The sequence below is a fragment of the Zootoca vivipara genome, chromosome 1 (assembly GCF_963506605.1).
Source record: "Zootoca vivipara chromosome 1, rZooViv1.1, whole genome shotgun sequence".
NCBI lineage: Eukaryota > Metazoa > Chordata > Lepidosauria > Squamata > Lacertidae > Zootoca > Zootoca vivipara.
Genome location: NC_083276.1, coordinates 46,168,678 through 46,195,306, shown reverse-complemented (window position 1 = coordinate 46,195,306; position 26,629 = coordinate 46,168,678). Strand labels below are relative to the sequence as shown.

Sequence of the window (26,629 nt, the reverse complement as noted above, 5' to 3'; positions counted from 1 at the left end):
TCTAAAAATCTGTGCAGGGGAAGTATCAAGGCACAGGATGGGATCTTCTTGGTGCTAGCCACCCCAAATGCAGAATGCCCTTTCCTCTGCGGTACAAATTTCCCTGACACCGATTATTTTTAAGCACCAGTTAAAGATGTAGCTGTTCATTCGGGTTTATTATGCTATTTTGTAACCCATCCTGAGATCATGGTTTCATAAACGGCAGGACAAAATTGGAGTAAATTAATTAACTCAATCAAATTTATACAGCAGAGTAACAATTAGAGGTGTAGGTACATTGTTCTATTCTGTTCTGAGTTTATATACTGCCTGCCAGTCCATTTTGAGCAATGCAACCTATTCAGGATCCCAAACCTGAGCACATCTTTGCCAATAGTCTTGCCCCATGAAGATTCCCACCTTATTCCTCTGATCAAATTTGTTAGTTTGTGTAACGTGAGTGGAAGGAGAACAGGAAGCACCAACTAATTATACCGCCTGTACTTCCAATGCAGAACTTTCACATCTCTCCCCCTAGCAAAATACGAACGCTGTCCCTGCAATAGGAATAAAGTAAATCTAGGGTTGCCATACGTCCGGAATGTCCCAGACACATCCAGAATACTGCTGTCTCTAGCAGCGTTTGGGCAGAAATCGGTAAAATGTCCATGAAAATCCAGACGTATGGCAGCCCATAGCAGTAGTGCCATTTTTGCCAATTTCCCCCCCAAAATAGATCATAAAAACTCAGCAACTCTAACCCCATCTGAGAGGGGATAAATGACGACTGAGAACAGAAAACATGAGAGATACTCCTGTTCCTGTGGAATGGAACAGTGCCTTAAACCACTCACCATCTCTCTAGCACGACAACTAGCAAGGATAGTTGGCGTTAATGGATCAACAGGGGAAGTCAGAAACGAACACACCAGCAGGCTACAGAAAAGGTCAGAGACACCAAGTTCCGCACGGCATTGGGGGGCTTGTTGAATGTGCATTATGTCACCTGTGCAACACACGTGTGACATCACACACATTGGGAGGAGGAGGCCACGAGGCCTGACAAGTCCCTCTGCCACAGAAAAGAGGCCATTTCCTAGTAGTGGTCAAAGGGAGGATTACAGCCTCTCTGCTCACACATCTCTCCACTTCAGCCCTTGCTGAAGTTTACCATTTACTAAATGCAATACCCGGCAAAAGAAATGCAGGAGAAAATTCAGAAGAGAAAGGAAGAAAATTAGCCATTTGTGTTCCATATGTTTAAGCAGGCCTAAGTAACTCAGGCATTCCTCCAGTTTAAAATCCGGCTCCACTGGGATTCAGGCAATTGTTAAGAATATAATTATTGAATTCAGGAGCTTTTTTCTGGTGGGGTTTACTCACTCCCAAAGTAATGAGCAAAACAGAACTTCACAGAAATTCTGCTTTGACTCCTTGCCTGGATTAAAGTATCCTGTCTGAGAATGAATTCTCCTACTCAAACTGCACGAAGTAGATGCCTTTGAATGTTTCATTCATGCTTATTGTTTTGCGCTGACAGGAGCTTTTAAACAAATGGCTAATTTTCTTCTTTTTCCTTTCTGAATGTTCTTCTGTATGCCTTTGGGGGGTGAGGGAGAGATGGATGATTTAAGAGGATCCAGCATCCCACAAAGCAAACCTCCATTCTATGCGCAACAGGCAATAATTCAACCTGACTCTTGTGCCATCAATCCTTTCAGTGCACCTTTCCTGTCACGTCCTGGCAAGAGGAAATAGATTGCAGATGCTTGCCAGTCTGTCATTTTAGGGGGAGGGGATCAAGAGTAGTTGGGAAGGGGTGACCTTGCTATTTATGCCAGCATGTAAGATATGTCTTGTTTCACAGCAAGTGGTGATCTTTTTAAAATACATCTTAGCTTTGCAATTGAGATGCTTTGTGAGCTGCAGGAGGGAGAGAAAGAGAGAGGTGTATTAGTCTCCTTAAAATGTACCTGCACTAAGAAGGAAGACTGTGTCTTCACCCAAAAGGAAAGCAATGCCCAACTCCTTATGAACATAATAAATGATTTAGGGAGGGAGCTGCAGCCCAAAATAGGAAAAGAGGTGGTAAGGAACACCTAGCTACTTTAAATTAATTCAAATCGCCAGGGCCTGATGAGCTGAGCCCAAGGGTACTAAAGGAGCTTGTGGATATAATCTCAGAGCCCCTGTCAATAATCTTTGAGAATTATTGGAGAATAGTTGAGGTCCTGGTTTACTAGAGGTGAACAAATGTACCCATCTTCAAAAAGGAGGGGGGAGAAAACCCAGGTAACTACTGACTGGCGAGCTTGACATCGATACCAGGAAAGTTCCTAGAACAGACAATTCAACAGTCAGACTGTGAGCATTTAGATTACTAAATCCAAGCATGGGATTCTCAAAAACAAGTCATGCCAGATGAGTCTCATCTCTATTTTTGATGGAATTACAAACTTGGTGGACCAGGGAAATGCTGTGGACATCGTGTATCTTGATTTCAGCAAGGCTTTTGACAAAGTCCCCCAAGATATTCTTGCGAGGAGGCTGATAAAATGTGGGAGGTCTCCTTCTCTTGGGAGGCTGTAGAATCTCCTTTCTTAAATGTTTTCAAGCGCAGAGATTGGGTGGCCATCTGTCATGGATGCTTTAGTTGAGATTCCTGCGTTGCAGGGCATTGGATCCTTGGGGTCCTGTCCAACTCTATGATTCTGTGTCTCATTTGGCTTCCATATGAAACATGCTCCATTTACAAGCCAAAGGAAGCTTCTTTTTGAAAGTGCTCACCCTGCAAGCTGTCTTTTGGAATCTGTTATATAAATCAGCCTTTCTCTGCTCCTTATCCAGTTCAGTTGGTAGTAAAGATGCTGCACTCTGAAATTAGCTGAAAACCCCACTGCAGATGCACAACCCAGAAGAGTTTTCAGGGCAATCTCGGGTAGCTGTGTGCTTTCTGCAGGTCTAGCAAGAACTCAAATGGGGCAACTTGTAGAGCCATATAATACAGTATTATGTGGCTGTAGACTCCTGCCCATCACAGAAGTGGAAGGATGGGGAAGGAAGGAAGTAAACTGTCTGCAAAGCATACACCAGATTACTTTATTCTCTGAGGATGACAGTGGCTGAGAAAATATGGTACCTTATTTTATTGGGTACTACTTAAGCTCAATTCCCAGAGCCACCATGGCTTATTCTGAGTGCATGCCAGCTTCCTGCTGAATGAGATGAGAATGCAGATGATGCATATAGGATATGATAATAAAAGTCATCTCCTGTAGCTTTTCTGAACAGAGATATACTGCCTACGACCATGGAAGTTCAACTCAGGGCTACCTTGACTGGGACACTGGCAGTGCCTTGTGTGGGCTTCTTTCTGCATCCATGCCCTCCCCCTGCCTACCCCCAGCAGGCTTGCTGGGTGATGGCACTCCTCTGATGGATACCAGGCAGCCACTTCTCCAAATGGCGCCAGGCACATTGCGCCAAAGTGCCACTAAATGGCAGCTTGCAGCAGCCCACCAAAAACACTTATCATTCATGGGCACTGCCAAGGCACTCAGCAGCTGCCCAACGATGCCAAGTGCTGATCCCCTGGTTCCATTTCTTAACTATCATGCTATCTAGCCCTTGCCCTCCGTGGTTTTGTTAAATCATTTTATAAAATGACCACCACAGTATCACACAGCCAACATGGTGAGACGCAAACAAAAAAGAGAAAAAGAAAAAGAGAGACAAAAACCTGTGCAGAAGGGAAAACAAAGAGAGGGAAATCCCAAACTGTATATTTTACAATATTGTCATTGTACTTTACCAGATCTTAACCTTTTACAGTATTTGTAAGAATGGGTTCCAAATATCATTGAATTTGACCATGGCAAGCATGCATTTATATGCAAGTGGTTCCTATGTTGCAAGCTTGTATAAGTCTTCAATCCAATCGTAGAAGGGGGCCACATTTTTATTTTCCCAATTCATCAGTATCAGTCTTTTTGCTGTGGTAAGTACATGGAGAGTCCATTACTCATTGTTTATAAAAAATAAATAAATGTTTGTTTACTTGAACTGAACCTTGTGCCAACCAGTTTCATGAGATAACGCGGAGGTCTCATGCTTTCAGATTCTTTGCATCATATAATTTCTGGGTGATTTATTAGATGCATTCGAACAACTGTGCTGGTGGCTAATGGTAGCCTACCAAAATTTTGGATTTGGGGAGGAATCAAGCCGAGGTACAAGGTGATGGTGGCGAGATGTTTCAATGACACTTGTCCTAGGGGATTGCTGTTTAAAAGGCAAGTGTCATAGCTCAGTGGTAGAGCATCTAATGCTCCCAGGTTAAATCCCTGGCGTACCCTGGTAGGGCTGGGGGAAAGACTCCTGCCAGAGACCCTGGGTACAGACTGAAGATCTGACTCTGTAGAAGGCAGCTTCCTATGCTCCTATACACTCTTTTCATCTCCCTTCACCACTCTACTCATAACAGGAGGAGCTACTCTACTTCTGTAGGCTCCTGGAGGGATCTGGAAACCTGCTTTGTATTATTATTCTCCCTGCTGGGTCCAAAGGGAAATGAACAGGGGTTGGCAGGGGTTGCAAGAAGCTTCCTACGATGGCAAATGCAAACACTGCAAGAAGTGTGCATGCACATGAAAGCTCATACCAAAATAAAAACTTAGTTGGTCTTTAAGGTGCTGCTGGAAGGAATTTTTTTTATTTTGTTTCAACTACGTCAGACCAACACGGCTACCTACCTGTAACAAAAATAAACATCGCTATTACATTTCATTAATTACATTCCACTTATAATTGACCCACCTAATGACGAATAATTACAGTTACAACAAATAAAGGCTTGACATATCTTGCTTTGCATGTCATGCATCTATCTCATATATTGGTTTCACCTTTTAAATTGCGTTACTGAAATAAATGCACTTTTCGACAATATTCTAATTTTCCGAGTTTCACCTGTAGATATATAGATTATAATTAATGTACAGTATAAGGCTTTATTTGCACCACTCTATGGATAATTTTATTTTATTTATTTTTTACAAGCTTCAGAGCACAACATTAAGACTACTTCACCCCAACAATTCTCTTTAGCTCTATAATGTAGGCCATTTTCTTAAGAGTAGTCTGGAAAGCTTAGAGTAAGCCCATTAAACACATACTTCCTCGGAGGAATGCATGTACAGAGTCTTGCCTGGGGCTTTGAAAACTGGAAGAGGGGGGGAAGTTTATCAAGTACTTATCAAGGCTGTGATACATGTTAATTCACATGGCTTATTGTAACGTGCAATTTTCTCCAGAAGAGAGGAGGTGGGCGGGGGGGGGGGAGGAATACTTTCTGACGATCTCGCTCAGTGAGAGTACAGTGCTACCTCGCAAGACGAAATTAATTCGTTCCTCGAGTCGTTTTGTGTTGCGGTAATTTTGTCTTGCGAAGCACGGTTTCCCATAGGAATGCATTGAAATTTAATTAATGCGTTCCTATGGGGAAGAAAGAAGCACACACAAAAAAATTGAAAAGGCGCCGACTCACCCACCACGGCCGGAAGTCTTCAAGGCTCTGGGGAGGGGGAAGCAGGAGGGCCAGGGGTCTCCTCCTGCCGCAGCCTCCGCTCCTTCAGGAGCTGCCGCTGTTCCCGCCAAGGGTCACCTGGTGAGCCCCGCTGCTGCTCCTGCCGGATCCCGCCAGCCTGCCAGGGAGGAGCCGCGGAGGCCGCCATAGCTGCCGAGGAGGGCAAGGCTGGAGCCGCGGAGGCCGCGGAGGAGGGCAAGGCCAGAGCCGCGGAGGCCGCCATGAGCACCATGCAGCCGCAGGAGTCAGAAGCGGCAGCTGTGGACGTCACCCCCGGCCGTGACGGCGGAGTCCTAAAGGTAAGCGGTGGCTTCCCTTCCCGCTGCAAGGCTGCTTCGTCTTGCGAAGCATGGCCATAGACGACTTCGTTTTGCGAGTCTTCAAAAAAATTGCAAAACGCTTGCAGGGTGCCACTGTAGTATGCAATTCACATTGACCAAATATGAAATGTAGAGTCAGTATGACAAGGAGAAAAGCAAATGTCAGCCCAAACATGCCCCTAACTGGAGGATGAACTTGTAATGTTTAGCAGGAGCAGGAACCTAACGTTTAGACAAGTCCCTGGAAGAGCACAACATCCAAATGACTGCTGCTGGGAAACCGTTTTCCTCTCTCTGTGATTTGGCCTTAAGGAAGAAAATATGCAGTGGGAAAGGGCTATAGCCTTGTGGGCTTTGCAGAGCCATCTGGCTGGCCACTGTGGAAAAGAGGGTGCTGAGCAGGCCTTTGGCCTGTCCCACCAGGGCTCTCTGTATGTTCTTAAGTTAACGCACAACAAGCAATTTGGGAATTAGGAAGAAAGGAAGCTGCCTTATATGCGGGCAAACTATTTGTCCATTGAGCCCACCATTGTTTGCACTGACAAGCAGGACTCTCCAGGGTCTCAGACAGAGGTATTTCGCCTCACCAGTCATTTTCATAGGAGCCTTCCTCTACAAGATTTTCTCTGTTCCAAGATGTGCCCCATATGCAGTTTTATGTTTAGAGGGAGCTCAACACAAGGTGGAATCTGTCGCCTGGGCAAGATTCCTTATATTCTGGCTAAAAATCTGCCTCGACTCTGACAGAGATCCCTTCCTCCAGGTAATGCTTTCGGACACCTTCCTCCCCCCAGGGCTGCAACACTTCAACAGGAAGATACAGCAACTGGGGCTTTCAGTAGAACTCCTCCGCTCAATGTCCTTACAATCTGCCAAAGCCACAGTCATAACTAGGTTGTGGGACATTGAGAAACAGGATCTTATAGCGGCAGCAGGCACAACATGTTCCCCCCTTCTTTTCCACCTCCCGTGGGCTCATGAAACAAAACCTAATTATCTTGACTTCCTACTGAACCCACAAGAAAGAAGGGCATTTTCGTTGGCCAGGTTCAACGCAAATCCATCGAACCTCCTGTGGGGAAGATTCTCGGGCAGGGCGAAGGATGAGAGGATCTGTCTGTGTCATGACCCTCAGGTGGAAAGCCTTCTACATATGGTTTTTCATTGTAATCTTTACGTCAACCTTCGTCAACAATTCCTGGACCGGCTCTGCATCCCCAGAAGGAGACCAGAACGGGAAATCTTACAATTCCTTTTGCTGGGGAAGGACCAGGTCCTCACCAAGATGGTGGCTCAATATCTTAATTTACTATTTTCTCGTCGTTATACTCTGCAGTCGTCTGAATTATTAGAAGCCCCATTGTCGTGAAAGCGGATAACGGATTATTCCCTTCTCTCTCTTAACACAGCGTTTGCCACAGTGACAGTTTTAATCTGTTATTATTTTGTTTGCGAGTTTGTTTGATGCCAATAAAGGTTTTACTTACTTACTCATAGGAGATGCCACCTGGGACCTTCTGCATGCAAGGCATGTGTTCTGCCACTGAGATGAAGCCACTCCCCGAGGACTTCCTGGAAAGTTTTAAACTGACCTAACTAGACTTATATACATTAATTCACCCTGTAAATCTGATAAGGTCCAGAGGACTGCTTTCAGATATAGAGCAACTCATTCTGACAGAAGAGAAATATAAAACCAAGTTGGCCTGTATGTACAATTGGGAATCAGATCTGCAAATGGAGCTGAGGGGGAGCACTGGTAAAATAAATAAATCTGGGAGATCTATCCAGCTTTTTCTTTATATGTCAGCATAAAGGACATATCACACAAAAGCCTATCTAGATGGTACCAGACCACCAACCTGCCTAATCCCCTTGGTCTTAACTGGAGGCAGCGACTAAGAAGCTACCCACCATTTTGTATTCACCAGAATGTTGCAAAGGGGCAGGTATGGAGTTGCTCCAGGGCATTGTGGGAATTGAAAACGGCAGGCAGCTTTCCAGACTCAGCTCCTCCTACCAAATATTCCTATGACCAGGCAGTGTGTGTGGAAGTCGGGGAAGCTGACCACAAGGCACTTTGCCGGGGCCTCTCAACCATGGTTGTAAGACTGAGCACCAAGACTAGGCAGAAAGACCTGGGAGCTTGCTGAGCCAAGGGGTACATTGTCACAACAAGATACATTCTGTACCATTTCCGACTGCTATTCCTAGCCTTCTTTCTAAGCACATTTGAAGGGAGGAAGCTTGAAGGAGAATAATTCTCTCACATGAATCCCCTTCTGTAAAGAGGGCAAGACTGACGGGACTAGTTTTATGCCTCAGCACCTCTGGCATGACTTAGAGGGCATAACATGCAGTCAAGACAATATCAGCGCCAACACAGCAGGGAATTGGAGATTTCCACTGGCAGGTGAATACACTTCACTGCCACACGTCTGATGAAACAGCCTTGTACCTTATTGATTGCCAATCAATAGCCCCATCCCATCTCTGGGCTTTTGGTTCCTGCAGCCCTGAGTGACAGTAATCAAAATCAGAGGAGCTGCTGCCTGATAAGATACTATTATCGGGGAAGGAGCCAAGTGGGACCTCGGGCCTAAGCTGCTATGTCACATTCCCACCTCTTAACGCTCAGGTTTGCTTTGCATCCTCCTGCTCTTTCCTTTTATTCTTCTGTAGGTTGCCCCCAGCTCACTGCTCACTCCCATGCCCCCAGTTTCACCCTGTGAACAGCTATCAAAATGAAAGAAGGTGCCAAGGATGCAGATATCAATTCCGTTATATTATCCAGACATTCCATAAGCAAGGGGTCACCACTGAAAAAGCCCCTTCCCTTGTGAACCTCCCTTATTTCAGCTAGCGGGAAGGGACTCTGATGATGTTCTCGTCATAAATTCTGCTCAATATTGGTCCAGAGCAGATTCCAACATATAGTTAGCAGAGTAAAACAAGCATAGCATGTTGCAGCATTCCCAAAAAATACACCAGAGGCAATTGATATTTCATCCAGCAGTACTGCTACTACTGAAGGTAAATGAGCATAATGGTCACAAATCCAATACATTCAGGATTGGCACTGTCCATAAGAAATCCAGTCGCAGCAGACTTAACTTAAAATTACAATGACTTATAGTAAGACTAAAACCTTAACACTAAGCATGCTCTACACAGAGCATCACACCAGAAGGAAAGAGAGATAGAAAAGAGCGAAATTCATATTGTTGGTTGTGGCCCAGTTGTCCAATCTGTTAAGGTCATTTTGAATTCTGGTTCTGTCTTCTGAGGCATTAGCTATCCCTCCCAGTAAATTTATTTCATAAAAATTATATGTCGCTTGATTGTAGAAAAAAAACTCAAAAGAAGTGGTTAGCGTGGGGGTGGGGAAATCTCATAGGGGGTGGTTGGTGTGAATGGACAAAGGAATGAAATGTATAGAACAGCAGAGTGAGCAGGCAGGGAAAGGGTGGTACTCCTTTACAGGCAGTTGCTAAAGGGGAAGGGGAAATGTTTTTATTGCCATATATATTTTGCTGTGCATAAGTTAGAGGACTTGACTTTTCAAAGCTGCCAATCTAGAAGGTCTGACAGCACACACACAAGTTCTCAAAAATCACCATGCATGCCTTGTGGGATTGAATTTTTAAAATAGGAGAAGATGCACAATGAAATGCAAAATCCTATTTAGAAGAGAAATGAAGGAGATGTATTCTCTCTCTCTCTCTCTCTCTCTCTCTCTCTCTCTCTCTCTCTCTGTATACATGTTTGTCTGCAAGAGAGGGATAGAGAGAGAAGGCCAAATCCTTCATGAAAAAAGAGGGGCTGGGAATATACTAAATAGTTCCACAGCTGCAGAGAGGTAAGCTTGAGGTTGATGCTTTAAACGACAGAACTCTGCTAAGAAACCACATCCCTCAAGCAGCCTTGAAGCAATCACTGACATTTAGATCTGCATCATTTCCTAGCAGAGTATGAGCCCCAATGCACTGTGGGTAATCAAAGGTGGTGTGAGGTAGCTGCTTTTTTCAGGAAGGGGGTAAATGTTCCATAGCCTGCGATAACTGGAGCATCATTGGGACCAACCCTAAGACGGTCTATCCTGCTTTTTTAAAAACACGGTTATGCAGAGTTGTTGAAACAAACCAAAGCTCTCCAGACCCCTTGATCATAGCCATCAATGCAGGCTAGACAGCTAAACCCGTCACACTTTCAAACCGAGCACCTCACATTTTTTTCTTCACAAAACCAATTTTTCAAAGCTCATTTGCTTTCTGTCCTTAAGAATGGACTACGGCTGTTTCAGTAAGTTAGCCACACGGGAATCCTAACAAGTGCTAATGAGCTTGCTATTTATCTAAACAGACAAATGCCCATAATTATGACAGGCAGGATGAGAGATGGAAGGAGGGCTTGTACACAACTCCCCATTTGAGCCTCTGTTGATAGCAGGTTGGCCATGTGTTGTCAGAGACGCTGGCGTTGCTCCCCCAGTGCAACACTGCCTCCAGGCAGCACTTAACATTTCCCCCTTGGATAAATGATAGACACTCACTTGCATGGGCGGAAGAGATGCACTTGAGGAACACCAATTAGGTGGGGGTTAAATCTGCCCCATGCCTCTGGTAACACCCGTGTCTAAGGAAGGTGACATTTTTTGCCTAACTACACCCTGGAGCGTAGACAATTTAAAATGCACAGGCATGATATAGGCACCTAACAGCAAGAAAATGACACAAAGGAAAGGGTTGAAACACCACAGCTCCAAATTAGCACACACACCACACGTGTGTGTGTGTGTGTGTGTGTGTGTGTGTGTGTGTGTGTGTGTGTAGGTCAATTTATCACCTGTGTAAGCTATAGCCCAGCGCTCAATCACATTTCACTTTGATGCTAGAATTCTGCTACTTTGGAAACTGGCTTTTATGGAGACAAATAGATGTGCTCGTATGATCTATTATCATATTAATAATGCTCATTGTTATCTTTAAACTGCCCAGGTCAAAGGCAGATTATTATCTGGCAGTGACCAGCGACCGTCTGCCATTCAACCACTGCCTCCTGCCCCAGTGCAGACTCTGTTAGAGGAAGAGAGTAATACCCTCTTTCATCTGTTTGCTCTTCTTTGCCCCCCATCTCTCTCCCACACACCAACCCGGCAGGAAAGGCAAAATAGAAAACAAAAAAGTATATACTCAAGGCATGCAGATGGGGCATTGTTTGTGGCTGCCCAACATGACATATTGGCAATTTCTGTGCAGGTTTTTAATCAGTTTCTGTACATGTTGCTGCTAAGAAAAGCAAACTGCTAACACACACACACACACACTTCTGCTAGACAAAGGGAATTGCAACTGTGATAAGTCCTCTGCCTCACTCTGCACCAACACCCTCTGAACTCCTCCCCAGACATCTAACCAAATATTAAGATATGTGTGAGTGGCAGACCCCATTTGGAGTGGTTAGATTTTCTGCTTGTGAAGCAGTAGTTTTCTGCTCTCCTTCTTCCCCCCCTTTCCTCTTTTCTATTTAAACCCTTGACAATTAGCACTTGATGGATCAAGGGCCTAATTAATAGCAAGCGCTAAGGGAGGCGAAGTGAGCATGTGGGAAGCATGTGAGGAGGAGGAGGAAACTGCTCCCTTAAGCAAAAACTGGCAGTGCAAACAATAAATGAAAACACAGCAGCAATTCCTGCCCTGTGCCAAAGGAGGTGGTAGAAACTGGCACTGGAGAGATTCTGTGATGGCACCATGCTGTCCTCGTTTTAGTTTCAAACCACACCTTTCTTTTTAAAGAAAATGGTACATGAGAGGCAAAGCATCCCCAAATAGATAACAGACTTCAAATTTGTATGATTTTAGATGCTACTCAAGTGCAATGGCAAGAGCTTCTAAATTCTAGGTGATACAGTGATGAGAGGCAGTCCAATTCAAGATATGGCACCAATGAGAATCCAATATGAGCCTTTCCCCCTTTTTATACATAGGATATATAGCAGCGGGTTGCAGATGGCTGCTCAGTAAAAACTTTTTTAAAAAAATTATTGCATCATTTAAAAGAATGACAATGAATAAGAAATGACTATTTTGTATCTATTAGATCCAAGGAAATGAATTTCAGATTCAATTGCATTCTTAAGTTAAGAGAAACCAAGTGGGAATTTGAGTCTTTTAACTATGAGATGTTCCCTTATTACTTAGCCCTTAGATTGTACCTGGAACAAGATTGGAAACAGACCTTGAGTGGCTCCAAAGCACAAGTAACCCACACTTACTCTGTTAACATGTTTGGATGGATGGATGGATGGATGGAGGGAGGGATGGACGGATAACCACACACACAAAACATCTCCTCCAAAACATGAGAACGTTTGTGCTCTAGATTCCTACATGACTCGTCCACCTCACCATGTTGGAAAGGGAGGAACACAGGTTTCTGAACTGGAAATGTCTCCAGAAAAATAGAAATGAAACACATGATTCTGTGTAACATCCAGAGCTAGACTGAGGGAGAAGTGTGGCATGGCTCAGGGCTACTTCTGAGGCTATGTGTGGAGGCTTTGTGTGAATGGAAGGGGGCTGAAGAAGGTCCGTTTAAGCCTTATAGGACAAAAGGTCTGAGATGTCTTGTAGTGTGGGTGAGCGCCCACTCCACAGATCCCCTCTCAATGAATTATTGCTGGCAATTACTATTTTCTGGAATCTGACACATCTCTGTCAGGAATTTATACAGAACCTTTGCAAAGCAGGTGAGGCTGAGAGTTGAAAATGTTAACATTCTGGTGTCAAACATGGCTTTTTGAAAGCATTGTGTCCATACCGGTATGAACTTTTTTCCTCAGCTGAGGGGGGAAATGACCCTTACACAAGGTGCTGTGAGGAAGCAGAGAGGGGCCTCAAATGCGTACAGCTTCCGGGTCATGTGGCCAGCTTGACGAAGCTGTTTCTGGAGAACCAGAGCAGCACTCGGAAACGTTGTTTACCTTCCCGCTGTGTTGTTGTTGTTGTTTAGTCGTTTAGTCGTGTCCGACTCTTCGTGACCCCATGGACCATAGCACGCCAGGCACTCCTGTCTTGCACTGCCTCCCGCAGTTTGGTCAAACTTATGTTCGTAGCTTCGAGAACACTGTCCAACCATCTTGTCCTCTGTCATCCCCTTCTCCTAGTGCCCTCAATCTTTCCCAACATCAGGGTCTTTTCCAAGACAACTCCATGGACAAAGACAACCTTCCCGCTGTAGTGGTACCTATTTATCTACTTGCACTTTGATGTTATTTCGAACTGCTAGGTTCTTTCGAACTGCTAGGTTCACAAGTACTCATCCTCAAAGGCTCCCCACCCACCCCATCTACTTGCTTTCCCTTCTTTTCAAGTGGCTCAGTCCTCGGTTCTGCTTGTCACTGAGATTCAGATCTGCCATCTTCATCAAGGTCCCTTCAGTCAGTATTCTCCATTCCAGAAGGAATAGGAGATCTACACACAGCCCTTGCTCATCTTTTTCTCAAAAACTGTCTCCATTATCTTTCGATTTGTTCTCTCTCTCTTCTTTTTAAAGAGAACATTCAAATGACATCCACCTCCCTCAGATTAAAATGATTTAAAGGCATATGCTGAATTTCAGGACTAGGACAGTAATGGTAACATATTCATTACAAACTGTGGCAGCTACATTCATTCCTGTGATACCTTTTCAGCTGGGCGAGAATTGCAAAGGATGAAAGAACAAACACCGTTTTCCTAGTCATTAGAGCAATGGACCCACAGGATAATAGACATTTGAGACATGCTGGGAAGGGAAGCATTTCGAAATGACAAACAAATACATGATTCCATCTGACGCATACAGAAGAGATTAGCACATTTTAAGGGGCTTATTTTGGGCCATTTCACACTGTCTTTTTTTGGGGGGGGGGGAGAACTGGTTTCCCACATGGGAACACACTATAAGGATCTGCAGTCATTTGAGAATGACTGCATTTAGGATTCTCTGAATCCCTTGACTTCCCTCCGTCCTTCCATGGTTACCATTGTCATTCTTTTTTCCATCTGCTCTCTGTGCCAACTCAATCCAGCAAGAAGGTCGCAACTGCATTGTCTGGGGCACACCTAGCAAATCTGCTCCATGCCTTTGTTATAGACTACAGTAATATGTTGAATGTGGGGCTGCCCTTGATGAGAATTTTAAGGTCTCCCCCTTCTTCCGACAGCCCATCTTCCAACAGGGTAGACCACTGGAAACACATTCATCCAAAGTTCAGCATCTGAACTGGTTCCTTGTTTCCTTCTGGCACAGATCAAGGTGCTGGTGTGTGTGTGTATTATAGTTTTATTCTTTTTCATTAAAATGTACAAATAAAAGTCAAACGTCAAACGAAATAAATGAGTTCCAATCTGTTCCAATAATGCAACACAACTTCTTCCACATTGCCTTCAACTACTTATATTCTGTAAGTTTATTAGATTTCTCCTTCCAGCCACAAACCATGCCACAAAACTGAACTACCATATATATAAGCAAAAAGGAAATTCTTATAACATTTGTAACACTACTATTTTCTTGATATTTAATTCTAATCCAAAACCTATACATACCGCTTTCCCACAAACAAGCTAACTGAGGCAGGTTCTGCTCCTCTCATTTTAAAGGAAAAGTTAATTTGTTCAGCATGAAATTTTGCCAAGTACTTCTCCATTTGTCCCCAATGGGAGCTGCTTTATTTTTATATATATACACACACACACATCCTTGTTGCTACCAATAAATTACCTATCAACTCTCAGTGTTCAGGGCTAATACTGTATTCCATCAAGCTCAATAAAACAATAAATGATCCTTAGCATCTTTCCAAAATTGCCATATCTTTATACAATATATTTATGCATATAGTCTGGTTGATCTTTTTACCCTTCAGCATTCTTCTGATGTATTTCCAAAACTTTTTAATTTTCCTGCACATGTATAATGCCACTGGTACAAATCCCTTTTTTAAAAAAATGTCCAAGCAAGCACTGCTGCATTTAGAGATATAACAAAAAATGCAACCATTGAGATACTGGGATTATGAACTACTAGATCAGCTTTCCCCAACCTGGTGCCCTCTGATGCTTGACGCTCAAATCCCATCAGTCCCAGCCAGGTTAGCCAATGGTCAGCAGTGCAAGACTACCTGGAGTTCACCCAGCTGCTCTAGATATTCCTCCCATTTATTAGTATATCTTGAACCCCCATCAATATATTACATGTATTTGAGAGAGCGTGTTTAGAAGTTTTAAAGTTTGCTCTAAGAGGTCCAGCTATCTTTCTCACTATTAAATTCATGATCTGTCTAAACAGAGGTAGTCTGTTGCAGCAAAATAACAGTCTTGAGGCACAAGAAGACTTGCACAAATTTCCATGGGCCAATGGACTCTGGGCCATGGCAATTTATGTTATAATGCTTTCGTCAGTCTCTTTGTTGCTCAGACTTCCAGGCTGCATGATTTCTCTTATTTATTGGAATGCAATACTTCCATGTTCTTTTTCTTTTTTAAAAAAAAACATTCATAAAGGTATATTTCCCCCATGTACCTAAATCACCTGTGCTCCTGCCCATGCTAAAATATTTGTGATGTATAGACTTGTATTAGTTAGAAAGAAAAGGCTAACACATCTCTATGCTTATCCCACATTCTAGCAATAGCAATCCTCTTTCCATTTGCTCTTACCATACCTTGACCTCCAAGGGAATGATCAAAACTTCTTGTTCCAAGTTACAGCACAAGTTATATTTACATGCTTCCAACAGCTGCTAAGGTGACACTCAGCTATGTTTGGCATTTCCACTCCTCCCTGTAATAAACATTGCGGCAATACCCTTTTCTTTTAGACCAATTAATACATGCTTGCATCTGATTTAGCTTCTTTTGTTGCATAAATACCAGTAAAGTTACTAATAAAGAACAGATACTTCAGTCAGGTTTTCATTTTTAGCACTGCTTTCTGACTCATCCATGAAAGCTTTTTAACCTTTCCCGTGTCTGGAAATCTTTGGTTGTCTTATGTAACAATGGCTACCATAATGTAATCCTACTGTATATTGACCAGGTGGGGTGATGGGGAGAAAAGATTCACCAGTGAAACAATTGCCACATCCTACGCCCTGCCATTTCAACATGGTTAGGACATGGGGGAGGAATTTCTTCACGTTCCACTTTGCAATGCGAGGGGATTCCTTACACCAGTTCCAGGGCTGGCAGAGAGTTGGCACTTATCGGAGAAGCAAAGGGGTTCAGGGTGTGGCATCTCCACCCCTGCCCTATCACCCTGCCATACCTCCTGGCGTGCCCAGTTCCCCTCTCCCTTGCCAGCAGAACATTCACAGGCAGGACACCTATGACCATGCCACTTTCCATGACCAGGCCAGTGGACTTTGGGCATCATCCGTATCATCCCACCAGTGTTTCTCTTTCTCTACTGCCAGAGCAGCATTCATGCCACTTCCCCGAAGCCCAGTGAGTTTAGAATCGCTCTCCAGATTGTTTTCTATAACATCTGAAAGATGAATGACCGTGCCGCTTGGGAACCAGGAGGTGGCCAGCCCAAGGGACGGCAAGCACGCGCCTTTAACAGGTTTATTCCGCTGGCAGGGATTCCTTTCAGAAGCATTTGGGTAAGTGCTGCACACCACCGAGTTCAATCTGCGCTAAGCAGATTAGTTCTTTACCGGTGAAAGGTTCTGGGCAGCAGGATAGAGTTACTCACCATGTGATATGAGGCGCTTGTCATTAGGTTTCACTGATAGGATATAATTATATGCTCCCTGGAGGGTACTTCTAATTGAATTATAGGGTGTCTCACAAGCATTCTGGGCAGTGGTTAAAGGAAGCTGAGCTGTTCTCTTGCCCAGAACAAGATAGAGACACACCCCATAATTAAATTAGAAGTACCCTCCGGGGAGTGTGACCTTACCTCATGAAGTCATTTGTTATAAACACGTCGGTTGTTGTTGTTTTTTAGTTAGCAATCTTAAGATTCGCAGATTCCCCTCCCATATCCTCAGCTTGCTTGCCCCTGCTTAAATCGGAGATATGAGCAAGCTGATAGCTATTTTTGCACAGCTCTCTCCTACTCCCCTTTCTCCTCCATCCACGATTGTGTCAGAAAGCATGACACTACTGGAGGTGCTATTTTCACCCAGGAACAAAGATTATATATTCTGTCTGCAAATATTGGATGAGAAGTTTAAATGACTAAACTACACGCACAGTTAATTACATACCTGCTACCTGATATTTTCCACCATGCCTTCAATTGAAAACGAGGTTCTCCTGTAATCAAACTGGCTGTGCTCTCTGTCTCAAGGCTCCCACCCCAAACGCTACAAAAAGAGGCTCTTATGTACGGGAAAGTAAGAAAGCTTTATTCAAGGTTTGTTCAAGGGTCACAAGTCTGGCCACGGATACAGATTCCAAAGGCATGGTGAAAGAGTTCAAGAACAGCATCAGATTCCAACAGCAGACAAAATCTGCAAAGGTGTCCCAACAAAGGGTCACACCCTTCCAGCCAGCTTTTAAAGGCAGTCTTGGGAGACACTTTCTCCTTACATTATGGTGCATTTGGAGAGACAAGTGTCTGTTGCTAATTGTGAAAGCTCCTCTGGCTCCTCCTTCCCTCCAGCTGACCAGCCTCCTCTCTCCAGCTGGTCAACACCCTGACACGGCAAGAAAAAATACCATACTTTTCCATGTATAAGACGAGGTTTTTAAACTCTAAAATAATTTTTAAAATCTGGGGTTGTCTTATACATGGGAAGTGGAGAGGGGGGTTGGGCGATTGGTTGCATCTGCGATCAGGAGCTTATCAGCGGTGATTTGGTGGGTGTTTGGTGGCTGCATCAAGGGTTGGTTTTCATTGGCGGCTGCGTCGTCCAATTGTTGGCTGCTGTTGGCTTTGGCGACGCATGCGATTGGCAGCGTTTGTCAATCAGTGGTATTTAGCATTCCCCCCCCCCAAAAAAAGCTCCAGCCGTCTCCCCCCATTTTCTTAAATTGGAGTCCCCAAAAGTAGGGGGCGTGTTATACACGGGAAAATACAGTAATTTTATTCCATGAATACAGTGATTGTATGAGGCACATCAATCCTTATAACAACGAAGTCACCTTTGGAGCAAAAGAACATTGTCACTGTGTAATGATGCTGGTTGCTTCCTCACGAGTAAGCGGCTCCAAACTCCGTGGCTGGTTTTTACAGAGTTTTATTATATACATATGTACAAGACAGAGTATCAAAATCCATGACTGTTCTATTCCGAATCAGAATCCGGAAGCACCGCCTGTCGTGACTTTCGCCAACAAACCCCCCTTGGCCTCTTGAATCTCCTCCTCTCCTCGCGCCTCTTCCCCCCCCCCCTCGCTGTTGGGGTGATGGGGCTGGTGGAGCACCCTCTCCACTCAAGCTGCTCAGCTGAGGGGCTGGTGCTGTCTCCTCTGGCACCTTCCCCTCCTGAGCGCTCTGGTCCCACCCTTCAAACCTCCCCTCTGGGAACCTTGCACTCTCAGCATCCCCAAGGGTCTGCACCACTTCCTGAGCCCCAGCCAGGCCCGTCTTAACTACATCCAGCGCCATGGCACAAAGATCCCTCTGGCGTCCCCTCCCTTCTCAAAATTTAGCCTGGGGTGGAGGGCGCCATTGGGGAGGGAGGGAAACGAAGACAGAAGCCGCCGCGGGGGCTAGAAGATGGAGGTTGGGATGGGGGGAGGAGGAGGCGGAGGCAGCGGCAGCAGCAGGCACGGGGCTGTGGGAAAAGGCAGCGGGGCTCTCTCCGTCGCCGCTCTCCTCCGCAGCCGCCGCTTGGTGCCGGTTCACCTCCACACTCCCCACACTCCATCGTGAAGCGGCAGGGCGACCCCTGAGGGAGCTGGCTGGCTGCTGTCACAGGCTGGAGAAGCGCTCCAGCCACCAATTGCGGCACTGAGAGGAGGGGTGGCCACCAGGGATCGCATCCACCTCCTGGACGGGGGGCGCACACCAGCCGGAGAGGGACGGGTAGAGGGAGGGATGGAGGGCTGATTGCTGCACGCCAGGCTCGCGGCGGCCTATCGCCTCCTCCTGCCTTCCCCCTGGCGGCAGGCAGGCTGCCGCCCCTACCGAGCCGTGGCCCCCGCACCTCTTCCCTGGTGCCCTCCAGTGCCCTTCAGCGCCCGGCGCCATGGTTCCCCGCACCACTAGCCTCTATGGCTAAGACAGGCCTGGCTCCAGCACCACCTTCTCCATTGGAGAGCCCTGGTCCCAACTTCCTGGACTCTCCACTGACCCCTGGTGGTCCCCTGACACACTGCTATCTGTGGTGCTAAATGCATTTGCTCTGGACTAAAACCTTGACTTCAGCATGGAGACCCTCTTTAGTACTACCCAAAATACCAAGCACAGAGGAAAGCAACTACTGCTACTCATTGCACATGCTAAATTCAGCTATCTAAGCTGGTGAAGAGAAAATGGACCTCACACACAAAAAACACATTCTTGCAGACTTAGGGCGCAAGCACCCCCAAGATTGCACCCTTCCTTGTTCCACGTGCGGAAGCTAACTGGCCTGGCTGCTGCATCTTATTTCAACACTGGTGGCAGGATCACACACCCCACTGCACCTGCAGGTCATCTAGGAGGTCCAGGACAGGTCATGTGGCATACACAGCTCTGTCCGGCCCAGGGCTTAGGGGGAACAGCAGAGGATGGCTGTTGATTCGCAATTGCCCCAGAGTGGTAGAGATACCCCTACAATAATACTACCAGTAACTATGAGTTGGATCCAAATAATAGCTACAGTTTCACAAAAGCTTGCGCAAGAGGTTGTGCAAAGGTTTACAATAATGCTTTAATATTTAGGATCTAAAGCAGTTCTCATGATTGCACAAGCTCTTTGGATAAACATTTCCCACATTTCTAAGGGCACTTTTGGATTCCCAATCCTTGTAAAACTCAGGTTAACACTGCAGCATGAAGTCTTACATTAGTCTAACAGGAGGTCCTGGCACGTTTCCCATTCAGGGGTGCAATACTCGGTTGGTGGATAATTTAATGACAGTGACGATGTTTGTACTACCACAGCATATGAGGTTCTGGCACATTTTCTGGCTGTATTAACATATGTACTGGCCTTTTTGTGGGAGCTTTTGAAGATGAGATTTAAATGTAAGGCAGCTCTCAGGCATCATTCCCAGACAATATTGGATGAGAAACCAGATGAACAGGTTTGCTCCCCATTAATATTTCTAGAGGCTTATTTAATACCTAAAATGAAAAGGTGTTGGACGTTCTGATCCATACTGGAAACGAAAGTTCATTCATATATTCGATATGTGAAAATCTAAGGCTAACCACTATCCATTGGCCAGTTTTAACCCACATATGAGGGTTATGCCATCTCAGGGCATTGCCATATCATCTTAGGACACTCTTTTGGACGCTGCACAAAGACTTGTTGTTGACTCCTTCCCATCACTTTGGAAGCAGCACAAGCCCTTAGTGAGGCTCATCTGGAAGGAGCACTTGAGATCAAATGCAAGATTTGGTGTAAAGGGTAAAGGGACCCCTGACCATTAGGTCCAGTCGTGACCGACTCTGGGGTTGCGGCGCTCAGCTCGCATTATTGGCCGAGGGAGCCAGCATACAACTCCCAGCACATGTGGCCAGCATGACAAAGCCGCTTCTGGTGAACCAGAGCAGCAGACGGAAACACCGTTTACCTTCCCACCTATTTATCTACTTGCACTTTCGAGCTGCTAGGTTGGCAGGAGCTGGGACCGAGCAATGGGAAATCACCCTGTCACAGGGATTCGAACCGCCGACCTTCTGATTGGCAAGCCCTAGGCTCTGTGGTTTAACCCACTGCGCCACCTGTGTTCATCTGATTGAAAGCCAGTGAAATAAAAATAGATCTGGATTTCCCCCTCCAAAATCTGAAGGGAATGGCTGAGATGGATTTATTTAGGCTGCGAGGCCACAGTAAAGGAGGGTCGACAATTGAATCCTTCTAGCTTTGTAGCAAAGGGATCCTAAACAAAGGCCTTTTGCAGACCTGAATGAATGGAAGGCCTCATAACACATGGATGCTTTTTGTCTGATCAAAAAAAGTATGCACTCTGCAAATCCAGTGAAATGGAAAGCCAGCTTCACCACCTGCAGGAACAAGGTTGGGTTTGGACACATCGATTTTTAATGGGGCAAGGACACCTTTTCAACAATGGCCAACCTTACCTTCTTCTAACCATGAGATCATCAAGCAACACTATCACCTCTAGGCTGAAGTTCAACCTACAGTTATGTATATAAAGAAATATGGGCAAGTCCATGAATGAACCAGTATAGCAAAAGCAGATGGGAAGCGACTTTTTGCCTGCATTTCTAAACATCGATGGATAGATCTCATCTCTGTTCAATGTCACTAAGGCACATGATATAACAAAATAAAATAAAATAAATCCTTCCAGTAGCACCTTAGAGACCAACTAAGTTTGTCATTGGTACGAGCTTTCATGTGCATGCACACTTCTTCAGATACCTGAAGTACCAATAACAAACTTAGTTGGGTCTCTAAGGTGCTACTGGAAGAATTTTTTTTATTTCTTTACTACGTCAGACCAACACGGCTACCTACCTGTATGATATAACAAGTTACTTCCTTACCACAGTGGGCAAGAGTAGGAGAACTCTGAAATCAACCATAAATTAGCTGTTTGACCTGAAAAAGGCCATTTTTAATCCACTTTGGGATACGTTTCCCTCTAAGATTATGCAAACACATGGCCTGTGAATTAATCTTACAGCCCTTCCACCATGGGCTGCTAAGAATCCTCTTCACCTATTATCTTCACTGTCAATGTATTCCACTCAAGCTATGGGCAATTTGGGACTCTGGGAGTTTCCCTCATTTGAAGTTGTCACACAAATCCGTTCACATGCCATTCCCTTACTTACTTCCACCCACCCACCCACCCCTGACAGGATGCCATTTGTCCTTCGCATGGACAGTTGGCATGTAATCCCCATCAGCACCTGTCAGCAAAGGCTGTAAGAGGGTAAAGATCAACCCAACGCTTCTCCTGTTTAAGCAATTGTCAGGGTGTCCCATTTCAGAAGACTGGTTTCATGCATTCCTGAAACGCCACCAAATCACCTGATCCTAATCTCTAGAAAGTCACACACAACGCACACTGCTCCTCAGCCAGTCTACGTGAAAACACCACGGATAACCTCCCCAAGCCGTGCCAGCCAATGCACAGCCAATATTCACAGTGAAGTGTTTCATACAATAAGTATGTAGGCACTGCATGTCAAAGGGAAAATATATTTTTCTTAGTGATTATTAAATCCTGAAAGGAGGAGAGCTGATCTACAACCTTTGACACATATCCAAGGAGCAGGACTTAAAAGTAAATTCAACATTTACCCCCCCCCCCCTCCCAAAAAACAGAGGTAGAGCCTCTATTATACAAACCTTCAAACATCTATATATGTGGGTACATGACACTGATATTTAGGACACTGTGTGGTATCTCTCTGTCTCTCATAAACACAAAACAAACTCCTTGATGAAACCATGCAAGTACCTCAATGTTTTGGATGCATTATTTAAATGGCTTGTCTTCAAATGGCTGCAATCTCCTCTCTGGAACTACCATGCTTAATTGAAAAGGGTCGTTTTGTGCAACAAAAAATTATAGAGGAGAAATACTGGCTATGGGAAGGCAGACCTCAGACCTGCTTACAAAAAGTTACAGAAGCTGTAATTTAAACTTGGTACATCAGTAAACTCATAAGAGGGAAATGTGTCTTCTTAACATTATTAATTCCAGGGCACTGACTGTGGTAATCAGAGAATTCCCAATAGAAGCATGAGAGATTATTCTTAAATAGCTCGGCCGACAAATGGGTGGCCCACAATCGCTATAAGTTAGAATCTGATGGGAAGTTGGGAGATCGGCAGCAGCAGCAGCAAATAAGTGGCAAGGATGTAAGGCAGTGAATGGGGAGAAAGCTTCTAGTATTGTCAACATTCAGAAGTTACAAACACCCTGCTAGACAATGCTGTCTGCAATTATGAAATTCTTTAAAAATATACACCTGTAGGTTTCAGAGACACAAAGCAGTGAATCCATGTAACTTCTACTTAGGCTTCTCTATCAAGAATTAGATACAGACTTACTGTCCTTGCTCTAAAGTCATGGCAGCCTCTCAAAACTGGTAACTTATCTGCCACCATATTCCCTTACTAAACCACAATGACGTTATGTCTTAAAGTAAGCAGGAATCTGTACTGAATCAAATATCTGTGGATTACTCTACTCTCTTCAGAAATCATCTCTGAAGGGCTCCTCTCCAATTATAAATGGGACCGTTTGAATATTGAGCATGCATAGAACTGGTACACAGATTTGATGAAAAGTTTCGGTGGTGGTCACTTCATCCATTGGGCTAAACAAATAGTAGTATTGTAGAGTTGGAAGGGACCACAAGGGGCATCCAGTTTGATTTGCACACACACACACCCCCAAATCCTTGCTCATATTCTATTATAAAAAAAGAAAGAAAGAAAAATAAATCGGCCCAATTAACGGGTGCTTCTTCTGTACTAGTTGCTATGTTTGGAAATCTGCCATGTTGGAAAGCCGTGAGGTATGTGCCCCTCCAAAACAGCGGCTTGAATTTTAAAATCAATTACTGGAGAAAATGGAACTTCATCTAGCAGGTTCTCAGGCATCGTGGTGACAGCACAAGTCCTGCTGAATATACATATATATTCAGTTCTCACATTTGCCCTTTGCGGCATCACTTGGGGCAACGTGGCAGCTATTCAATGTTGCAGAATTGGCTCTTGAACTATTAAATGGATTACGGAAGAAGAAGAAGAAGAAGAAGAAGAAGAAGAAGAAGAAGAAGAAGAAGAAGAGAAGAAGAAGAAGAAGAAGAAGAGAAGAGGAGGATGAGGAGGAGAGAGGAGGATGAGGAGGAGGAGGAGGAGGAGGAGGAGGAGGAGGAGGAGGAGGAGGAGGAGGAGGAGGAGGAGGAGGAAGATCCAAAGGTCTAATGTGTTTGAGCATGCTACTTTCCCAAAAAGCACTTCAGTGCATTAACCTGGACTAATGATGGGGATGGAATAAGAGGGATATGAGAAGGGCTGCCTGAGGCCCCCGTCAACAAGGAGCAGGGGCAGAGGGAAATGCTTCCAGTGGCCTGGATGCTCTCCAGTGGCCTAGCACTCCTCAGCAGAAGGCAGGATTCTCTGAGAAAGGATAAAGTAGGATCTGTAGAGGCTGTGAGCACTGCTGTCCTAGACCTCATAGCTGCCTGCCAATCAGCTCTGAAGCTGATAGGGCATAGCAGGTGGCAGCAGAATTATAGCTGTTGGATGAGGCTAGTTGATCTTCCACAGACCCCAACTCAATATGGTGGATGGGACTGCTTGAGGGGGGAGCACCAGGGTGTAGACCTCACGGGTCTGTGCATAGCTGTGAGCCAGTGTGGTGTAGTGGTTAAGAGGGGTAGACTTGTAATCTGGTGAACCGGGTTCGTGTCTCTGCTCCTCCACATGCAGCTGCTGGGTGACCTTGGGCTAGTCACACTTCTCTGAAGTCTCTCAGCCCCACCCACCTCACAGGGTGTCTGTTGTGGGGGAAGAGGGGGAAGGAGATTGTTAGCTGCTTTGAGACTCCTTCGGGTAGTGATAAAGCGGGATATCAAATCCAAACTCTTCTTCTTCTTCTTCTTCTACTTCTTCATTGCCACCTCAACTTGCCCCATCCCATGCAATGAGCTTGGAGGCACTGCTGATAGGAGGATACCACTGTGTCCACCACCACCACCATCACCCAAGCCAACACAGCTGCTAGTCTGTGTGGCCAAAATGAACTCAGTTCCATGCTTACTATGATGTAAGCTGCACACCCATCAATGGGTTGGCACTGGTGGCAGTATCAGCCCACTTGTGTAGAACAGCTGGTTGTGGGATCTGGATTGCTTGCAAAGTCACAGAAATTAGAACTCCCCGTGATTCCACACTCCTTCAACAAGAGGGTTACAAAGAAGATCACCTACCCACCAACAACAGAGAAATAATTTCTCCCAACCCACCTCCCTAAATATGGGTGAGGGAAACTTTGACCATACTGGAATTACAGAAGCAATAAGCAAGACCCGGCAGCAGGATCCATCTGCTTCCCACAGAATTGAAGTTTGATTCAGGGGTCTTTTACTTCCCATATTCCACCCAAGATATTCCACATTTTAAGGATTATTTCTTTTTAAATATTTTAATGATACCCAAACTTTTGCCACTTAAGGAAAAGCATCCCGTGCAATCATCTCTGGTCATTGTCTCCTAAGTGGTAGGCAATATCTCCAGGCATAGCTGCCAAGTCTCCCGTTTTTTGTGGGAAACCCCCAGATTTTAATCCGTTTCCCGCTGTTATCCTGAATAGAAAAAAAATCCCGGAAATCCCCCGGATTTCCTACCTGCCAGCGAGGCTCCATTTTCGGGTGCCGCTCTGCCCATGTCTGGGCACCGGAAATCAGGCAGCGCCGGCACTGGAAGTTGCTTCTACGCATGTCCAGACATGCGTAGAAGCAACTTCCGGTGCTGCGCCGCTGCTGATGCCACATTTTTCAGTGGGAGACTGGGCAGCTATGTCTCCAGGACAGAGCAAACTCCATTCCCTGACTCTTACTTTTTTTCTGTATACCTACTTCATTGAGATCAATTGGGGGGGGGGGCATTTGTGAATGTAGCTAACCTAGTGCTGACATGGAAAAGAGCAACCTAGAATTCTAAAGGAAAACGACTTGCAGTTGTAGCTGTTTCACTTTACCACTCTTTTCTTGTAAATAGAGGTGGCCTTTAGGTTGCTAGGTTGCATACGGCAGGTTACGATTCGCCTTTTTTAAAAATCTGGCACAGCATCCAGAATCTCCTCCTGAAGGACCGGCTTTTTCCATAATGGAAAATTAGAGAACTATTTATTAAGCATGGAAATGTTAACATGTACAGTGCATTTTGCTGCGATGTCACTGGACAGTCACAGAAAATGCAATTATATGACTGCGAGTGAAGGAGCAAAATGCCTCTGCCCAGGGGAACTTAGGAAGCTTCCTGAGACCAAGTCAGACCATTGGAGGACCTAGCTCAGTGTGGTCTGTTCCTCTTGCATTCATTAACAAACCCTCACAGTGACAGAGGAATCAACAGAGGCAGGGCAAGTAGAGCAGCATAATAGATCTACTACAGAGGTTGATTTAACATGTATTTTATAAAGAGGAAGGTATAGCAAATTAAATGTGTGATTAATAAAGCTGTGTCGGTTTTAAGCTTCAAGCTAAAAGAGATGATTACACTGAAGGCATCTTACAGATTTTTCCACCTTCCAACTTTATCTAAAAGATCTTGCTAATTTAAACTGTAGATCGGAGGTGCTCATGCTATCAAACCTTAACAGGGGAATGTGCATTGCTGTAGACTTGGCTAACAGAAGATTTTGTTCCCAGGAATAATTGCAATGTGCACCATCAAAGATGGTAGAAATCCCTTGGTTCGTAAAGGAATTTTATTTGCAGGGGAGCACGTGAAAACTGCTTGGGTTTCCTACCATATTTCTTAAAACCTAATTAGAAGCTTTTCTCTCTCTCTCTTAAAGCAACCAATGTGTTACTCAGACTCAAACTGAACTATCATTATTGGGGGGGAAATAGTGATTAATTTGTGGGCTGGAAAGAA

General features: G+C 44.9%; 1 protein-coding gene across 3 annotated transcripts in view; it reads right to left on the bottom strand.

Moving 5' to 3' along the window:
• Window positions 1-26,629, bottom strand: part of SLC8A3 (solute carrier family 8 member A3) — a 161,628-nt gene that overhangs the window by 95,882 nt on the left and 39,117 nt on the right. The gene's annotated exons all lie outside the window — the stretch shown is intronic.